This window comes from Hypanus sabinus, chromosome 4 (assembly GCF_030144855.1).
Source record: "Hypanus sabinus isolate sHypSab1 chromosome 4, sHypSab1.hap1, whole genome shotgun sequence".
Taxonomy (NCBI): domain Eukaryota; kingdom Metazoa; phylum Chordata; class Chondrichthyes; order Myliobatiformes; family Dasyatidae; genus Hypanus; species Hypanus sabinus.
Window position 1 is genome coordinate 54,212,409 of NC_082709.1, and position 19,064 is coordinate 54,231,472.

Genomic DNA, 19,064 nt, shown 5'->3' on the forward strand with positions numbered 1-19,064 from the left:
GAGTGGCGAAGGATGAGAGGCATTGATCGTGTGGATAGTCAGAGGCTTTTTCCCCAGGGCTGAAATGGCTAATGTGAGAGGGTTTAAGGTGCTTGGAAGTAAGTACAGAGGAGATGTCAGGGGTAAGTTTTTTATGCAGAGTGGTGAGTGCGCGGAATAGGCTGCCAGCCATGGTGATGGAGGTGGATACGATAGGGTATTTTTAGAGACTCCTGGATAGGTACATGGAGCTTAGAAAAACAGAGGGCTATGGGTAAGCCTAACTAATTTCTAAGTAAATACGTGTTCGGTACAGCATTGTGGGCCAAAGGGCCTGTATTGTGCTGTAGGTTTTCTGTGTTTCTATGTTTCTGTTTTCTTCTGATTCCATCATTTGCACTCTCTTGTGCGCCAAGCTACACTCTCTAACTTCTAGTTGAACATTGATTTCTCCAATTTCTGGTAATATTTCCCCACTCTGCCTTCTCTCTTACCTTTTCTCTTCTCCTCTCCGACCTATCACCTCTCTCTGGAGGTGATAGGCTCCTCCTTCCCTTTTCCCATGGTGCATATCAGATACCTTCTTCTCTCACCTTTTCCACTTAACACATCTGACCTTCTTACTTCACCACCCCCGCCCCCCCCACCCAACCACCTGGCTTCACCTATCTAGCTTGTACACCACATTATTCTGGCTTCTTTCCTCTTCCTTTCCAATTTGGATGAAGGATCTTGTTGCAAAATGTTGTTTATTCATTTCCATAGATGCTGCCTGACCTGCTGAGCTCCTCCAGCATTTGTGAGTGTTAGCTCAGAAGGCTGTGGCAGAACCATTCTTGCTGAGATATTGCAACAGTCAATCTATGGAGGTGAAAGGACTTAATCTAATGATTCTTTCCCTTATTTAGTGCAAATAAAAACCAAGGGCTGGTCCCATATATTGTATCATGGTTAAAAATTTATTACTATTGAATGCCTATACTTGTGACCAGTTTGATATGCTAAATAGTGCCTGGTTTGATACAAACCAATTACCACAAGCCTGTTGTCTTAATGTTTGGCTCTTGCATATTCAATCTTACTCTGTGGAGCAGGCTGTGCTTTTAATTCGATTTACCGCTTGCAATTACAAAAAAAAAGGAGGCTAATTGCAAGTTTCCTGAACTTGGTTACAGTGGCAATAAGAACTGAAACCTGTTTTTTTGTTTGAATTAATATCTGCTATATTCACATAACTCCAGAATACACCATAAACATACCCTCCTCTTGGCCCCTGGACAAAAATTTCCCCAGGAAGGCCCACTTCAAGGAAAGTCTGATTCAATGGGCAGTGAAAACTGCCCTCCTCTTTGGATCCCTTCCCCAGTTGCTAACCTATGTGTAACTACGTCTACACAATCTAACATCTCTAATTGGCTATCTACAGGACTGCACAGAGATGGCAATAAAACAATCCAGGAATTTGATCTCATCCTCTTCACCCCTTCAAGCTCTGACAGCTAAAGCCCTCAGTTGTGGCTGTCAGTAGTAAATCTGTGGGCAGGGCCACAGCAAGATAACTTTGTTTCCGGTTCACCAGCAACAGTTCACATGCCATGCCATGACAGGAGATATCAGAATGATCTTGACAATCAGTCCTATTGCACGATCTACAGTAGAGTTTGTGGTTGGTCTCTATTCAGATAGCTGCAGGGACTTTGCCCCAGTGGCACCCCTTGCTGGAATATCCTTTCGATCGTTGGCCCAACACTGAAAGGGCCCAGTTTATTTGTGTTCACTCCCCGCTCAGCTGGGGTGGTTGCCTTCTGACAGGGAATGTGATTTCTTCACTCTTTCTTGGCCTGCCTTGCCATCAAGTTTATGGAACTTGATGTCTCTGCCTTATCTCGGACCCCTTCCCGTCTGTTACTCCATATCTTTCTATTCTGATCTACACAACTAATCATCTGCCTTCAAGAACCGGTCTTCATTACATAGTTACCTTTATGCTTTAAACTTTATTCATTCTCATTCTCTCTCTCCCTCTCCCTCTCCCTCTCCCTCTCCCTCTCCCTCTCCCTCTCCCTCTCCCTCTCCCTCTCCCTCTCCCTCTCCCTCTCCCTCTCCCTCTCCCTCTCCCTCTCCCTCTCCCTCTCCCTCTCCCTCTCCCTCTCCCTCTCCCTCTCCCTCTCCCCCTCCCCCTCCCCCTCCCCCTCCCCCTTCTCCCCTCCCCCTTTTTCTTTCCCCCCCCTCATGTTGTATGTTTCCATTCTCTTTCATCTGTGCATCTTCCATCAGGAGAGGTGAGCTATGACACAGCAGGCTGGTTTCATCATCTACGTTCTCTGTAATGACAGTGTCATTGGCTGAACCTGATCCCTGTTCTCTCTGTGAGGGTGACAAGAATGTGAGTGATCCGGTTTAACCTGAGTCCAGTGTCTCCACTGGCTGCCTCACCAGGTCTGTACACAAACATGAGTGTCACTTGTCAGGAGCACCACCTGTAGTCCTGTCCACCTGGGAACACACCCTGCCTCTTTCGGCAGCTCCCTTACCAGGACGGTCTCCTGGCTGAGGGAGGATTATCTTCTCTTCATCTGATCAGCAATGTGGTGCCGCTGTTTTGCTCAGTCCCTCAGCATTTCAAGCTGATACAGAGGTCCTTTACATCCTGGGTCATTTTATCCCTATAAGTTCCAGGTTCACCGCAGCCCGTAAACACCCCATAAGGGAGTCACATTGCTCACCCCATCAGTAATTCATTGGGGCTCAACCTCGTCAGGACTCCTGACATCAGCCCATATCTTTCCTGTCTCTGTTATAGCTTTAGCTAATGAAGTTTAGATTGTTAGGTTCATCCTTTCTCCCGCTCCTGAGCTCTGTGGGGTGGTAGGGTACATGGAATCATTGTTGAATCCTTTACAGTTTGCTCATCTCCTTCATCACTTTCCCAGTGAAATGTGCTTTTTGATCCAAGCCCACCTGGGCTGGGGTTCCCCACTTTGGGGAGATTTCCTAAGCTGTGAGGGAGTCCTGCCTCCCTCACTATGTCTACTCTGAGGATCGTACCCTCAATATTTGGATGGATTCTGAAATACACTGGAAGCTGCACTCCATCGATTTCAAGTATTTGGGACTCACTCCTTTCTGCCTTCACTGTCTTTCTCCCTACAGCCCTAATGTAAGCAGCCTCTCCTGTCGTTGACAAGGGCCGGTCAGATACCAAACCCACCCTTGTGTTCACTAACGTATTACATTGCCGGTCCACTGACACTGCTTTTATTTGCACCCATGAGTCACCACTGCTGATGAGGGCTATTTGTATGATCTGAAGGCTGGCTTTACTAGTTTGACAATCTGGTCAGCAGTCAGATTTGACAGAGAGAGCACTGTCGGGTTTGGGGATTTAGGTTCTATTGTGGTCTCTACCTGTCTTGGTGGGTGACCCTCATCTCTCCTTTCCCTGGATTGCAGAAGATTTAACGACGCATTGAACTGAAACATTTGCTTGCTTAAGCTCAAAGGCTTGAATTTGTGTGGTAATTGTAGAACATTCACTCTACTTGATAATCTTAAAGCAGTCAACAATAAAACCAATGATAGTTAACAGTGGAATAATTTAGGCAAATTTCTTGGACATGTTTTAGGGTGTATGTGTATTTGTGATAGATACATTCCCTAACCCTACAAGCACAGGCTATACCATGGTGCACAGTTCTTTCCCCCTTTATCAGCTTCATTACAAAATAAAACAAACTGGGATTTTGTGTACGGAATGCAGCGCCGATGCGCTTTCCGTTTACACAATTCCAGCCTGGTTACTAGGAAACCTTTAATTACAATACTATACAAATGTTGGGTCAGTGAAATAGAAATGGCTGGACGGTGTGGTGGGACTATTGCATGTTTATCCTGACAGGATAAGTTCATCGTCCTTGCATATTTTTATGCAATAGAATCTTTGGTACAGCAAAGCTGAGTTCACTGGCACTTCAGTTCAGCAACAGATTTTTCTAAGAGCTTTCCAGTTTCCAGTTCTTTACTTACATTCTTGCAATATTTTTTATCAAATATTTTTCTGCTTTTCTCTTTAAAAAGCCACAAATGAGTCTCCACTCCTCAGCATAAAAGCTGAACCATTGCAATTCTTAATAGTTTCCAATTACCATGATTCTTTTGCTGATGACCTCTGATTATTAGGCTCTTAACTATTGCATAACTCTTCAGTCTTTCCTCCATTTTAAACACATCTGTAGAATCTATTTTTAGCTGCCTTTGCCATTCATCTGTGTACTTGACCACATCATTGACCCCTCCTCCTCACCTTGCTCTGGATACACACAGTGTGCCCAATAAGTAGTTTGCCATTATCGGCTTAACAGCATTAATCTGGTTAAATCGATTCTGCATCAACATTATGAGTATCGTTGGTGGATAGTGGAAGTTTGAGCCTTTTAAGGTGGGAAATGAAAACGTTGTGATTGGTGCTAAAAGTCTAAGATCCTAACAAATTTATAGCTAAACTACCTGCCTTTAAATATATCCTTCCAATAGGCCTTATTGGTCACTTTTATGGCAATTTTCACCCTTTTTGCATTTGTGCGGTTGGTTAGACAGCGGATTCCAAAAGGATTTGTTGTACGCTCAGAACTGAGCTTTTATTTACAACCATGTAGCTAGAAGTTGTGTACAATTATATAGTTTGTCCATTGGGTGTGGTACTACCAAGTGCCTTGGCTTCTGTAGCATTTTTTGATGGAAGCTCATAGAAGACCTTTTATAAAATAAGTGGAAATTTTGAAAGGTGCTAAGTTTAGCAAAGTATTTTAATCTTTTAGCTGAAAATGTTTTTTTACTTTCTAAGGAAAGATTAATTGAATTATTGACTTGTTTTGTCTAGTTTGATCGACAAATCAAACTCTCATCCTACAGGCAGGGACAATGGGCGTGTACTGTAGTTTCCTGCAAAATTTCCAGCAGTCGGAGAAATGAGATGACTTCATTGTTCCTCTCTCAGACTCATTGCAAGTGATGATTCATGTTGAATGGGAACTTGCTTAGAGAAACAGATGTGTTCATCAAAAGAGTTTAAAATTAACTAAAACCATCTCGACATGAAATTGCAGCTTACTGCTTTGGACTTAACAGCTCAATGGTAGTGTTAGCAACCTCACTAGTCAGTGTACTTCTGCCAGCTGTACATTGAAGGTGAGATTTATTGCACCCTCAAAAAATCTGCAAGTTTTCACTTGTGCGTATCTTGACAACTAGATTACTGACTTCAGTAATGCTCTGCAAGGGTTCAGCAGAAATCCTTTGATCGAATGCAACACTCCAGGGAGCTGGAGAACTAATGTTAAAAACATGAAATACTGGACATGTTTATACACATTGTTTGAAATTGAATAGAGTTGATTCATTTGCTAAAAAAAAACAGAAGTTCTGCCCTCAACTAAACTATAGTCGCATTATTTCAAATTTTGATTTTGGTTACTGTGGAAAAATAATTTCTTCTTTCTGTATTGAAAATCAAATAATTATCTGGGATCTGCTTGGTGCCACTGAATGTGCAATGTATAGTGAATTTAAGCTGGAATGTTTTGTTTACTGATGTGAAGATGCATTGTCAGCCTAGATGATCTTGCTTCCAAAAACAGCTCAATATAAAAGTGCGACAAACTGTAAGAATGGGTGACACCCTGATTCTGATGCCTTGGCAACTCTGTGCCTGAATGTTCTTTAACTCTGCTAAGTCCCGGAAAGTATTCAAAAGATTTTTTTTTGGGAGGGGAATTGTAACCTAACACAAAATAATGGATTGGTTTCAGCAGGGGCCACTGTCTGTTAACCAGAACCTTCAATTTTAAATTGAATGGCTTTAAGGATTCCATGATATTGATTAACTAGAAGGGGAAGGTGCTGGATCACACAATTCTTTAGACTGTTGTTTAGATCTGATGCCATCTCTATTTTGGGAAAATCTGTTTGTGATTTATGCAGGAATGAGTACTGGCCTAGTATTACCAGTAATTGCATCTTTGCCAGCCATGATTCAGGAGCAGGCCTACTAGCCTGGAGTTTAAAGGTCAAGTTAATAGTCCACTGCTAAGGATTGACCGTTTGCCCAGTTTAACACCTCTGTGCTTTCCTGATGAAGAGTTGCCCTGATGAGAGCATGGCCTTTAGTTTAGCTGCTCTATGCCTAAGGAAGTAGTTCTCTGGGTTTGCTGAAGCTGGTTATCTGGTCATTTTTCTGGAAGCTTTTAATTAGCAATACAACACTGACCATACTCCAGTACTTGATTAGTTTTAAAGAATGTTAGGGTATGCAGAAATCACAAATTGTGCATGATAATTTGTTTATTTTTGCAGCTGAAATAATCGTGATGGCACAGACTGAACATTGCCTCTATAACATGCTCCATGCTCCATCAGATTTAACTATTCTAGAATTTGAAAAAAAATTATAAATCTGATCCACAAGATAATTCTAATCCATTCTTATTTTGTCCACCAAACCTCCTCCTTTTAATCTTTGGGGAAAGTGAAGAGTAAGTTGGAAAACGTTGATGCCTTCCTTCATGTTTCCTTCTAGGGCTGAAAATGGCAAGTGAAGACATTTTTGACTGTGATGCTAAAATCTAAAATTCCAGAATTTTCTGCATTTTAGAATTGAGGAAAGCATCTCTCATTCATCCCCGTTCCAGTGAGCATGCTGACAATAAACCACCTATCCCAGGAATCAGTCTGGGGAACATCTGCTGCATTCCCTTAATCACAGACATGAATTTACCTCATAGACCACATCTGTGGACAATATTCCAGATGCAGAGCTCTTTTATCGCAGAAATATGTCTTTATTCTTGGCTTGAACACTCCTTCATTTTAATTTGCATTCACTCATGTACAAGGGCACTTTGAACAGCTTAACCTTCCACCTTCCGTTCTCTTTTTATTTTTCTGCCAATGTTGATGACCCTGCCTTTCCACATTAGCTTGCATCTGCCCGGCCCTTGCTGTTGCTTTTCACAGACCGAACTGCCGCGCAACCTGACTATCCTGGATTCCCCTCATTTAGACTGTTGTACAAATTATGAACATTTTGGGACCCAGCTCTGAACCCTGCAGTGCACTATGGGTCTATATTTCCTCTTCAACGTTTGAACATTTATTCCTACTGTTTTGTTTATTAAGCAATTGTCAATCTATGCCAATAAATTAACCCCAATAGTGCATGGTCTAATGTTTAATCTACTGAGTGGCTCTCCTCTTATCCATTCTGCTAGTTATAACCTCAGAAAACTCCAGCAGACATATCATTAACAAATCCATAACAAAGCCCGTTTACCACCCCCGTATTAATAGATGACAGAAATTGATCTGCTTATCTAAGACTATTAATAAAATGTGCTTTATTAAAATTGCCCTAGGATATGAGTGTCCAGATGTAAAACAAGTATGGAACCATCCCCTTCTGCTAATGTGGAAGAATATGCATGCAATTTTAGCAGGGAGGCTTGGCACATGTAATTTTCCTGCTAATCATTTTAATTAAAAGATGACTGTATTTACACTATAAAACTGCTTTTCTGGGTACTTCAATAATTTGAAACAATTGGGATGCATTGGAAAAGCAACTAAAAAACACAGATGTTGACAATAAAGATTTTGAGAGGGCATTTTTTTTGTATAAATGTACATTTTTTAAGGTTGGCATGACCTCTCGGGAGAACATATAACCTTTAGTCATTAACAGAAGTGTTTGAATCTATGTCCTGCTGCACTATTCATCTTGTGTTGTTGTCGGATACTAAGTATCCTAAAGTGGGTTGAATATGATTACCGCCAGCTTAATGAGTGTTGTCTGCATTTACTGCACTTGGAAACAATTATGAAGATAATGCATTTCCTGAAAAGGCTATTTCCCACATGGATGATCTTGCTGGCGCCTATCATTCCCAAAATTCTTGACCAGAGAGTGCTGAATTTCCTTTCACCTGCTCTAAGCTACAAAACAAGCATGTTTCTGTACAGTGATCAGATGATTTTTGTGTACCAGCTAGTAGGAAATAGTGGAACCTACAGTCAGTAGCCACTGAGGGAAAAACAGTTACTTTCTATCTCATCCAAAATATATCTTGCATTAACAAAGGTCCATTTGGTTTCTGTAGTATTGAGAATAATGAATAACAACATAAATATAGTGGTTTAAGAAACTGAAGATGCTGTCCATTACTTGTAGTGTTAGCTGCATTTCATTCAACAGTGTACGAAATCATTATAGATCAGTAGTTCTCAACCTAGGGAACACGAGCCCCTTGGTTAATGGCATAAAAAGAGGTAGGAAACCCCTGTTATTGATCCACATAAAGCTGTGACTAAATCCAATCAGCTCTCTCTGCCTTTTAAAGTCAACCTGTTTTGTTGGAGCAATTTTACACTGTAGTTATGTGGATTTGAAGAGACAGTGAACTGGAAAATATAAGTTGCTATCAGCTTGCCTCACTACTTTGATGAATCTGAGTTCAAATTTGTCTGCCCTGTGAACTGGCCGAGTGATCACAGACTAATAAATGACTGTTAAGCAAAGGACAATCAGCACTATTTATTTGTTGACTTTGCGTCAGATCTCTGCTTTATTGGATACAACTCGTTCTGTCACCACCGAACAATGTGTGATTTATTTTGCTCCAAAAGCAGTGTTGTGAATTTATCAATGTTTTTCCTCTCAGATGCAAGACTTTGCAATAAATATCCCATTTGATCAAAATGTGACCATTCCTTGCTGTAGTCAAAGTCAAGTAATTCAAGGGGTTTTATTACTTACAATAAATGACCTCAATAAATCAGATCCTAACATTTGGGAAATACTACAGTTAATTCTGCAGATAATGCCTCCTTTGTTCAGCCTTAATAAACACTGCCCATTTTCTAAGCTAAACTTGAGGGAGGTAAAAGAGATGCCAAGTTACCCTATGCTATTACCTGTCTGTATGACGAACTGACAGTGGTGAGCAGGTTATTAAACATTCTGACAAGTCTCCAATGGAGAGTGCATGATCAAAACAGGTAGGAACAATTAACACATACTTAACAGGGCAAGAGGGCTGCAATAATCATAGTTCATTGTAGCTCATGTGATCAGTGACAAAGTGAATCACATTCAGAATCAGGTTTACTATCGCTGACATATGTTGTGAAATTTGTTGTCTTGTCGTATTGCAGTACAGTGCAATATGTAAAAAAGTTACTATAGGTTGCAGTAAGAAAAATAAAAATAACTAGATCAGAGAGTAAAGTAGTGAGGTAGTGTTCATGGATCTTTCAAAAGTCTATAGGTGTAGATGAAGAAGCTGTTCAAAAATGTTAAATGTGGGTCTTCAGGCTCCTTTATCTCCTCCCGATGGTAGTATTAAGAAGAGGGCATGTCCTACATGCTGGCCTCCCTTAATGAGGGATGCTGCCTTATTGAAGTGCCACCTTTTGAAGATGTCCTCAATGAGGGTAAGTCCTCATTGCGAATGATGGAACTGGCTGAATGTGGCTTTTAATGCTCTGCAGCTTTTGTTGATGCTGTGCATTGGGGTTTCCATTACCGGGTGATGATCCAACCAGTCAAAGTGCTTTTCACGGTACATCTGTAGAAATTTGCAAAAGTCTTTGGTGACATACCAAATCTCCTCAAACTCATAATGAGGTATAGCTGCTGGCATGCTTTCTCTTTAATATTATCAGTGTGTTGGTCCCAGAATAGATCTTCAGAGATGTTGACACCAGGGATGTTGAAGCTACTCACCATTCCACTGTTGATACCGCAATGAGAACTGGAGTGTGTTCCCTCAACATCCCCTTCCTGCAGTTTACAATCACTTCCTTGGTCTTACTGATGTTGAGTATAAAGTTGTTGTGACAACCACTCAACTAGCCAATCTGTCTCACTTCTGTGTGTCTCCTTGTTACAAGATTCTGCAACAACAGTAGCAAATTTACAGTTGCCTTTTGAGTTGTTCCTAGCCACAGTCATGGTTGTAGAGAGAAATCAGTGGGCATCCTTGAGGTGCACCTGTGTTGATTGTCAGCGAGGGGGAGATATTATTTCCAATCCGCACTGACTGTGCTGAATAATGAATCGGAAGCTACCTACAAAGATCCAGTAACCTGTGTGTGGTGAATGTCACCCTCTCAGTGTATATTGTCATCAGAGCTAACCTACAAAAGCTGCTGTTTGCATTGGGGTTGATAATCAGACTGATGACTGGTGGAGACACTTTTAAGATTATTGGGATCTTTGGATTGCTTTGAGTTGGTGGACTGGGCTGTGTTCAAAGACTAGTAAGGATCTGAACAAATACTCCATGGTTGTTATGGACTTTATAGAAACAGTCGTAAATGAGTGTGTCTCCATTGAATTATTCAGTCTTCCCCAATCAAAAGCCTTGGATGAAACAATCTGCTGAGGACCTGATCAGTGGCATTTAGGTCTGCCGACCAAGTAAAATACAAGAAATCCAGGTACAATATCAGGAAAGCCATCTCATATGCAATTCCAAGCCAAACTTGAATCACTGAAGGATGCTGGACAGCTGTGGCTGTGCTTGACTGCTGTCATCTGCTACAAAGTGAAACTAAGCACCATAGAAACAACAAGGCTTCGCTCCCAGATGAGCTCAAAGTCTTTTATGCTCACTTTGACAGTCAAAACATGAAGACACCTTCACAATCTTACAGACCCCAATGACCCTGCTCTACTCACTTTATATGCATGACTGTGTGGCTAAGCACAGCTCCAATGCCATATACAAATTTGTTGACAACACCATAGTTATCAGCTGAATCAAAGGTTGTGACAAATCTGCATATAAGAGGGAGATTGAAAGACTGGCTGAGTGGTTCCACAACATCTCTCACTCAATGTAAACAAGACCAAGGAGCTGATTATTGACTTCAGCAGGAGGAAAAAGAGATCCATGAGTCCATCCTTGTCAGGGATCTGAGATGGAGAGAGTCAGTAACTTTAAATTCCTGGTGTTATAATTTCAGAGGATCTGTCCTGGGTCCACCATGTACTTGCTATCACAAAGAAAGCACAACAGTGGCTCTACTTTTTTGGAAGCTTGCAAAGATTCAGCATGACAGCTAAAAACTTCAACAAACTTCTATAGAAATGTAGTGGACTGTATATTGACTGGTTAAATTGTGATCTGGTATTGAAACACCAATACCTTTGAACAGAAAAGCCTACAAAAAGTAGTAGATGAGGCCCAGTCCATCATGAGTAAAGACCTCTCCGCCATTGAGCATGTCTACATGAAACATTGCTGCCATCTGTCATCAAGGACCCACACCTCCAGGTTCAGGAACAGTTATTACCCCTCAACCATCAAACTTTTGAACCAGTGGGAATAACTTAACTCAACTTCACTCACCCATTTACTGAACTGTTCCCACATCTATCGACTCACTTACAACTGCCCTTCATCTCATGTTCTCAACATTTATTGCTTATTTATTTATTGCTATTATCATGATGTCTTTTTTTTTCTTTTAGTTTTTGCACAATTTGTTGTCTTTTGCCCTGTTGGGGGCAGTCTTTCAATGATTCTGTTGTGATTCTTGTATTTACTGTGAATGCCTGCAAGAAAATGAATCTCAGAATTGTATATGGCGACGTACAGTTGGCCCTCCTTATCCGTGGATTCCGCATGCGTGAATTCAGCCAACCACAAATCACGAAAACCCGCAAGTGCTCTTCCAGCACTTGTTGTTCGAGCATGTACAGACTTTTTTTTTCTTGTCATTATTCCCTAAACAATGCAGTATAGCACCTATTTTACATAGCATTTACATTGTATTAGGTATTACAAGTAATCTAGAGATGATTTAAAGTATATGAGAGGACGTGCATAGGTTATCGTGCATCGGGACCAAAATAAATCTTAAGTTCTCTTACTAAGTAAGTGGGAACAGGTACATCCGCTATTATTTAGTGTCAGTTAGTGAAACATTTGTCTTAGTATATAGCATATATTTTACCTTTCTATGCATATAGAACACTTAAGAAAGTATGTTTCAGCGCCAGGCTCGGGAACAGAAGTTCTCGGGCTTGGGACAGATGGCTCCCGAGTGCGCTCTCCACCGTGCTGAGTTGATGTGGAGGATCAAAATCCCATAATTAAACCACTGAATTGCTTAGTAATAATTGTAGCTTTCATCGGGGCAGGGCCTTTCTCACTTTATCTTTTAAAATTGTTCTGATCATTGATTAACTGTAGCCTAACGGTTTTCCAATGACCGATGGCGTTTCACCTCTTTCCGATCACTTTATTATTTCCACTTTTTTTTCAATCGTATTTTTGTGAACAGAAACACTGTGCATTCAGAGCTCTGGCACCAGGTCCTAATGTCCACCACACTGAGAGAGGTTAAATAAGGTCTAGGGTTCCACTGGGTCCTAAGGTCCACCGGATTGAGACAAGTTGAATAGGGGACTTGACCATCCGCGAAATTTGTTATCCGCGAGGGGTCCCGGAAGCAATCCCCTGCGGATAAGGAGGGCTGACTGTGTATGTACTTTGATAAACATTTACTGATAAACTTCCCTGAGACGAAGGTTCTTGTGAATCTGCAAAATCCAATTATTGCTGTCCTACCAGTAATCCCATCATGGCTGAATTAATGTAAAGTAGATTTAATATATCACCATGTCCATTTTCTTGCAGGCATACTCAATAAATCCATGGAATAATAACCATAAAAAAATCAATGAAAGACCGCACCAGCTTGGGTGTTCAACCACTGTGCTAAAAAACAACATATTGTGCAAATACAAAAAGAAAGAAATAATAATAGTAAAGAAATAAGCAATAAATATTGAGGATATGAGATGAAGGGTCCTTGTAAGTGAGTTAATAGGTTGTGGGAACATTTCAATGATGGGGTGAGTGAAGTTATCCCCTTTGGTTCAAGTGGCTTATGACTGATGGTTAATAAATGTTCCTGAACCTGATGGTTGAGTCCTGAGGCTAACAGGAATTATATTGTTTTTCCTGATTCACCTTCTCTCTGGGCCCACCCTTTACATATTAAACTTTTTTTCCAGTTATTTTGGCATATGTCAAACTCCAAAGACCAGCCGGTTTGATGAATTTTTGCAATCAAGCCACTTCTAAATTCTATGCTGAAATGAAGCTAATTTCAGCTCCAAGGCAAATATTGGGACTCGGCCCTCAGTATGAAATATAGTCCACCTGAGGGCAGTTGCATAATGGTGACAACTGCCATTAACAAAATGTTGATGAAAGAAATGAAAATAATTATTATTTGTCACAATGACTCCTCAACATAAATGCAGCTAATTCACAATTCCTGCACTTCATTGGACTCTGGAGCCATGTTACGTTGTAGCATTGGCCTGAAAATAAAACCAGCAAAGTGTCTGCAGATCATGATTTTCAAAAACATTTGGGCAAGGTTGTTGTTTAGCTTTGTGTTTTCCTCCTCCTGTTTATCTGTCCTGTTGTAATGAGATTCTGAGGTCTCATTCCTGTAGTTCTCTACCTAGCAGTTCAGATTTGAACTGACAGGGCTGGGAAGCTTAAGCTGGTTTTTCTGCCCTCTCATGGGTGCATTATCTTATTGCACATTAACAGGAAGGCAGCTCCTGTGACAAACTGGCACCTGTTTTAGAGCAACAAGCCACCTGCTGGAAAAAATGCATGAGGGTAGGCTTTGATCCAAAATGTTGACAGCTCCTTCCTCCCACAGAGGCTGCTGAACCCAGTAAATTCCTCCAGCAAACTGTTTTTTGCCTTATATCCTGCAGTGTCGTGTACCTCCTGTTCTTGAAGCTATCACCGTTGGCATTGTGAGAGTTAGGACCTGTGAATGCACAGATGCACAAATGCTTCTTCTGAGTTGTATTCTGCCAATTTGTTATTAATCTTGCCTGTCACCTGAGACACTTTATTTCAGGTTTTCCCAGTTTGTTCCACTTCCCTGGTTATTCTGCATCAGTCTATAAATCTGGATCAGGTTCTTTATTTTCATTATGTTTGAAATTTCACTGTTATAGTCATTCAAAATCAATCATTTTGTTTGTGTCAGTGCAAAACAAGAATCCTGTTTCTGTCTGGAACTGCCTGCCTGCTCTGCTTCCTACAGCTTGGAGATAGATTCCACATACTGTCATGGAGGTCCTTCTGTTCAATCGACCTGTGCCAATCAAGACATCCATCCAAGCTCGTCCCATTTGCTGTTTGGCCCATATCCCTCTAACCCTGATCCACGTACCTGTCCAAAACCTGCCTCAACCGCTTCCTCTGTTAGTTTGTTTCATATATAGAACACCTGCTGAATGGAAAAAGTTCCCCTTCCTATTCCTACTAAATCTCTCCCCTCTCATATGCATTCTAATTCTTCATTCTTCAACCCTGAAGAAAAGAGGTGTGCATCCATCCTATCTATGCCTCTCATGACACTATGCATCTCTCTCAGATCACCCTTCATTCTCTCACACTCCAAGAGAAAAAATACCAACCTGCTCAACCCTCCTCCATAACTCAGGCCCTCAGGTCCTGACAAAATCCTCATAAATCTGCTCTGTACTCTTTCCAGCTTAATGGCAACCTTCCTGTAGTAGAGTGAAATATTCCAAATGTGGCCTCACCAACATATGGTACAATTGTAACAATGCCCCATCTTTTATACTCTCTACACTGATTTATGAAAGCCAGTCTGACAAAAGCTTTCTTCACCGATCTGTCTGGCTGTGACTTCACTTATAAAATGGCAGAATAAGATATAAACTGATACATAGAATGTTTGGTAAATTAGCATTAATAATTTTCTCTGACTTTACAATTAGAACCAACCTGTAATATTGAATCAGTGTTCCCTGTAAAGTGTGTGTGCACACACATCTTTTGCTATTAGTGCACAAAGGAATTTAAGCTGTGAACTAAAGGTTGTCACCCTCTACCTCGTCGGCATGTTAAGTATATTTCACAATCATTCCCAATCACATTTCCTTTCTAGAAAGAAATTGTAGATTCACTATGAGTCAAAATACAAAGATTCAAAGAGCTGAATGCGCAAATTCTAATTCCTTTAAAGAAGCACACACAAAATGCTGTGAAACGCAGCAGGTCGGGCAGCATCTATAGGGAGAAGCAATGTCGACGTTTCGGGCGAAGATTCTTGACAAAGGGTCTTGGCCTGAAACGTCGACAGTGCTTCTCCCTATAGATGCTGCCCGGCCTGCTGTGTTCCACCAGCATCTTGTGTGTGTTGCTTGAATTTCCAGCATCTGCAGATTTCCTCGTGTTTGCCCTTTAAAGCGGAAAGGTTTAATGTAATAGTGGAAATTGCTAAACCGAAACCTCATGAGGTCAGGAACGTGTAGCTATGAGAAATGTTTATGTACAATACAGAGCTGGTGTTACCTGTCACAATGCAAGTGTTGCTGGAGACTTTGCAAGTAGGGAGAATGGAGTGCTATTTGGAAACTTGAGTTTTTAAAGTGTCATTTAGCAAGCAAATCGCATATGGATGGTTTGCAAAAGCTCCGGCCAGAAAATCCTTCATTACAAGCTACAGGCCTGCGGCTTGTTTTGTGAGAGCGCAGATGAACAGGAGTGAAAACGATCAGATCCAGAGGAGATCGAAGTTCTTATTGACAGTGTTTTGCTGGCTGTTAAAATGAATATCTCTACGTATAAAACTCAGTGCGCAGATGTTGTTGTCTCCGGGCAGAAAAAAAATTACACAGCAGAAGATTTTTGCGCACACTGGTCATTACAAATTAGAGAGAACATTGCATTGAATGTGTTGTTGGACTTTGGTATGATACGTGTTAAAATGCACTTTTTGTTTCAAAGGGGGTGTTGACCTGGTAACATACTGGAGATGCAGTACTCCTTATTTTGTACATAACATGTAGCGGCTCATTCTATGTGGTGGGTGCACAGGTGGTGACACCCCTAGTGGGAGTAGCACCCAAGGGGTTGCTGCTCTGGGTGAACATTGGTGAAGAGAAAGGGAAAAGAGCAGAATTTCAACATCTTTAGCAAACAAAGAGCATTGTGCAGCATGCCTTCTGCTTTGTTAGTCATTTCCTGTCATTCTCTATTAGACTGGCAACAAGACTGCCTATTAAACCAGCAGAAATTTCTTCGATGTGTTTGCTTCTATAGAGTCATAGAAAACTGCCCTTCAGCCCATCTAGTCCGTGCCAAGATATTTAAACTACCCAGTCCCTTGTTCCTGCACCTGGATCATAGTCCTCCATTCCCCTCCCATCCATGTACCTATTCAAATTTTTCTGCAGAATCTCTTGTGCTTACAATTTTCAGTGTTGTCTCTTTTGTAATATAAGAAAATATGGGAAGCAGTTTGCATGGGATAGTCTTGCAATTAATAACAAAAGATTAATTGCAGATCCAGGGTATTGCCTGGATTTGAGATGAGGGAGATTGGCTGGGCTTGTGTCCTCTGAAAGGAAGGAGGTTCAGAGGTGACTTGAAGGTGGTATATGAAATTGTCAAAGATATTGGATAGATAATTTGAATCTCTTACACCTGACAATGTTATCAAAATATGAGGAAGTAGGTTTAAGGTAAGAGGAAGACATTTTGAAGTGGATTTAAGGGGAATGGTTTTCTTTGCACAGAGATAGGTTGATATCTGTAACACACTTGCAGAAGAGGTGGCAAAATCAGACACAATGTCTACATTTAGACAGACTCTAAAATAAGCAAGGTTCAGAAAGATATGACCCTGATGCCGGAATAACGTAGACAGGCCAAAAAGCTTAGCATGGACATGTTAGGCTGAATTGTCGACTTACTTCTCTTTGAAAGGTTCTGTGGGTCTTTTCGTGTTCATGTGGCGAGCAGATAGAGCAGCAAATCAAATACTTGAGGAAGCTGGAATTTGATTGAGATACATGTGAATTTCTGAATCGCCTTGAAAAAGCTCTTTAGGGCCCTGAATGGTGGTGAGGGAGGAGCTGTAAGGCACAGAAAGGTTAGAGGAGAAGCTCAAGCAGACAGAGCTCTGAGATGTGGCATCTTTCCTGCTCGACTTCCTCAGCACCGAAGATAAAGAAACTGCTTCATTTTGTGTATTTAATTCCTGGCACTTGAAACAACAGATTTCTAAAGTCAAGATGTTAGAGCTGCTCTTGATTCACAGTGGGTACCTTTTAAGTCCACATTTAATCTATCTGCTTAATCGGTTTGCGATTCTTGTGATCACATAATATTCCATGAAATGTGTGGAATGGAGGAATGTCAGAAGTGCTTCACTGGGCACTGAACAGGGAATGAGCAATAAAGTGGGGCTCTTGTGGATTGCTGGTACAGACTCAGTGGGTTCAATGTCCCCGGGCATGTGGTCAGACTGGAGTTCTGTGGACACTAAGGGAAAGCAAGATAGCAGATGATGGGGGAAGAATATGTATCAGGTTTATTAATTCCTGGGATTGCTCGATCAATCTACTTCAATTGCACCAGTGGCATAAGTCTCGCATTCCAGCATTGTTCTGTTGAGTGAAACCCTGAATGTTGCAACTTCATTTCTTTTCCAATCACCTTCCCTCATCGTAAATACTGGTACCTCTACGTGCTGTCCCTTCACCTTCAAATGTTGCAATGCTTCAGGGAGCGGTTTTGTTCTTACAAAAACAACTGATACTTCGTTCAAAGCAATAAAATCCAAAGAATATCCATTGAAACTCAAATTTGGAGTTGGTATATGGTAATAAAAACAGTATGTACTTTGAAAATAAATTGGATTTGAATTTCGGTGGGTGACTATAGTGTTGTGAATGTGCGTGATTTTGAAAAGCATTCAATGTGAGTGGCTCAAGAAATATAAAAACAAATGTGTCGTGGTTCATATCTTGTTAGCCATGTCCAGGCACTAAAAAAGTAGGTACTAAATGAGAAATTAATCTCATTGCACAAGTCATGGGGGTGACTTCTAGTGCTGGAAAACTGGAGCTGAAGCTCACAGGCATTGAATTACATGTATGGAACATCAACATCATCTCTGACCATAGAGATACCTTTTGCTGATTTCACAGTTCCTGGGCTTCTTTCCCTGGTGTTTGATACAGTAATGTTGGGAAAACAAAGATCTGGATTAGTAGTACCTAAATGAGTCCTGGATTAAAGAACCTCAGCTACTCAAATATTTTGAGATTCAGAGGTTTTCAAAGCAAGATAGATTTTGAGAAGACTTGACATCGATCTACTGAATAGTTTATATGTTCACTCAATACTCCTGTTAAAAGATTATTCTCATTTGTGATTTTGGAACAGAAGGCATGTTTAGCCAATCTAAGCATGGAAACAGAATGAATACTAGGTGGTTAATTTCATAGAAAATTGAGAGCTTAATACATGGTTGACAGATGATGGCTGGTGACTTTTGATTTGTGAGAGGGAGGTGGAGCAGAGATTGCAAGATGTAGTTAACAAGTTCTTCCATTAATAGCATGGATCATATGATGTTAGATCTACCTCAGTCTCTGAAGAGGTAGGATGGGATTTCTCTGCGTACTTATTCCCTTAATCCCATCTTTCCACTCCAGAAACCGAAGACTGAAATCTATATTGACAGTTCAGCCATGTGCTGCGCTGTCAGAGGTTCCAGCAATGAACAAGTAAACTGTGGTTTACTCTGGTATCTGAAATGACTATATAGGAGTCTGTGGTGCTGTTTTGAAGATGAGCAGGGGTTTTGTTCCTATTGCTTTGTTTACTTTCCCAAACAGCTTTGGCAAAGCTAGTTTGCTACTCATTCCTTCACGTTGCTACTTTCAAGTGCTGCACATTCTCTACATTACAGCTGGCCACATTCTCAAAAATAGTTTTCCATTGACTGTAAGGTTCTTCGAGATTTCTGGGCATTATGGAAGATGCTGCCTATTTGCAAGGCTATTTTTATTACTTCAGAGATTTTTTTCCCCCCCTCTTGTCTCTCCCAAGCTGGAACAAGTGATGATAATCTGTTCTTTCAGCATGGATGAAGCTTGAAGGAACCAGCTGGAGTTTACCTCCCAGGCAAGTTCATCTGTCTTTATCTCATTGGGAGTTGATGAATTC

The 19,064-nt window shown here is 41.0% G+C and overlaps 1 protein-coding gene across 5 annotated transcripts in view; it reads left to right on the top strand.

Annotated features, from left to right (window-relative positions):
- LOC132392769 (SH3 domain-binding protein 4-like) overlaps nucleotides 1–19,064 on the top strand; it is a 174,848-nt gene that overhangs the window by 53,169 nt on the left and 102,615 nt on the right. The gene's annotated exons all lie outside the window — the stretch shown is intronic.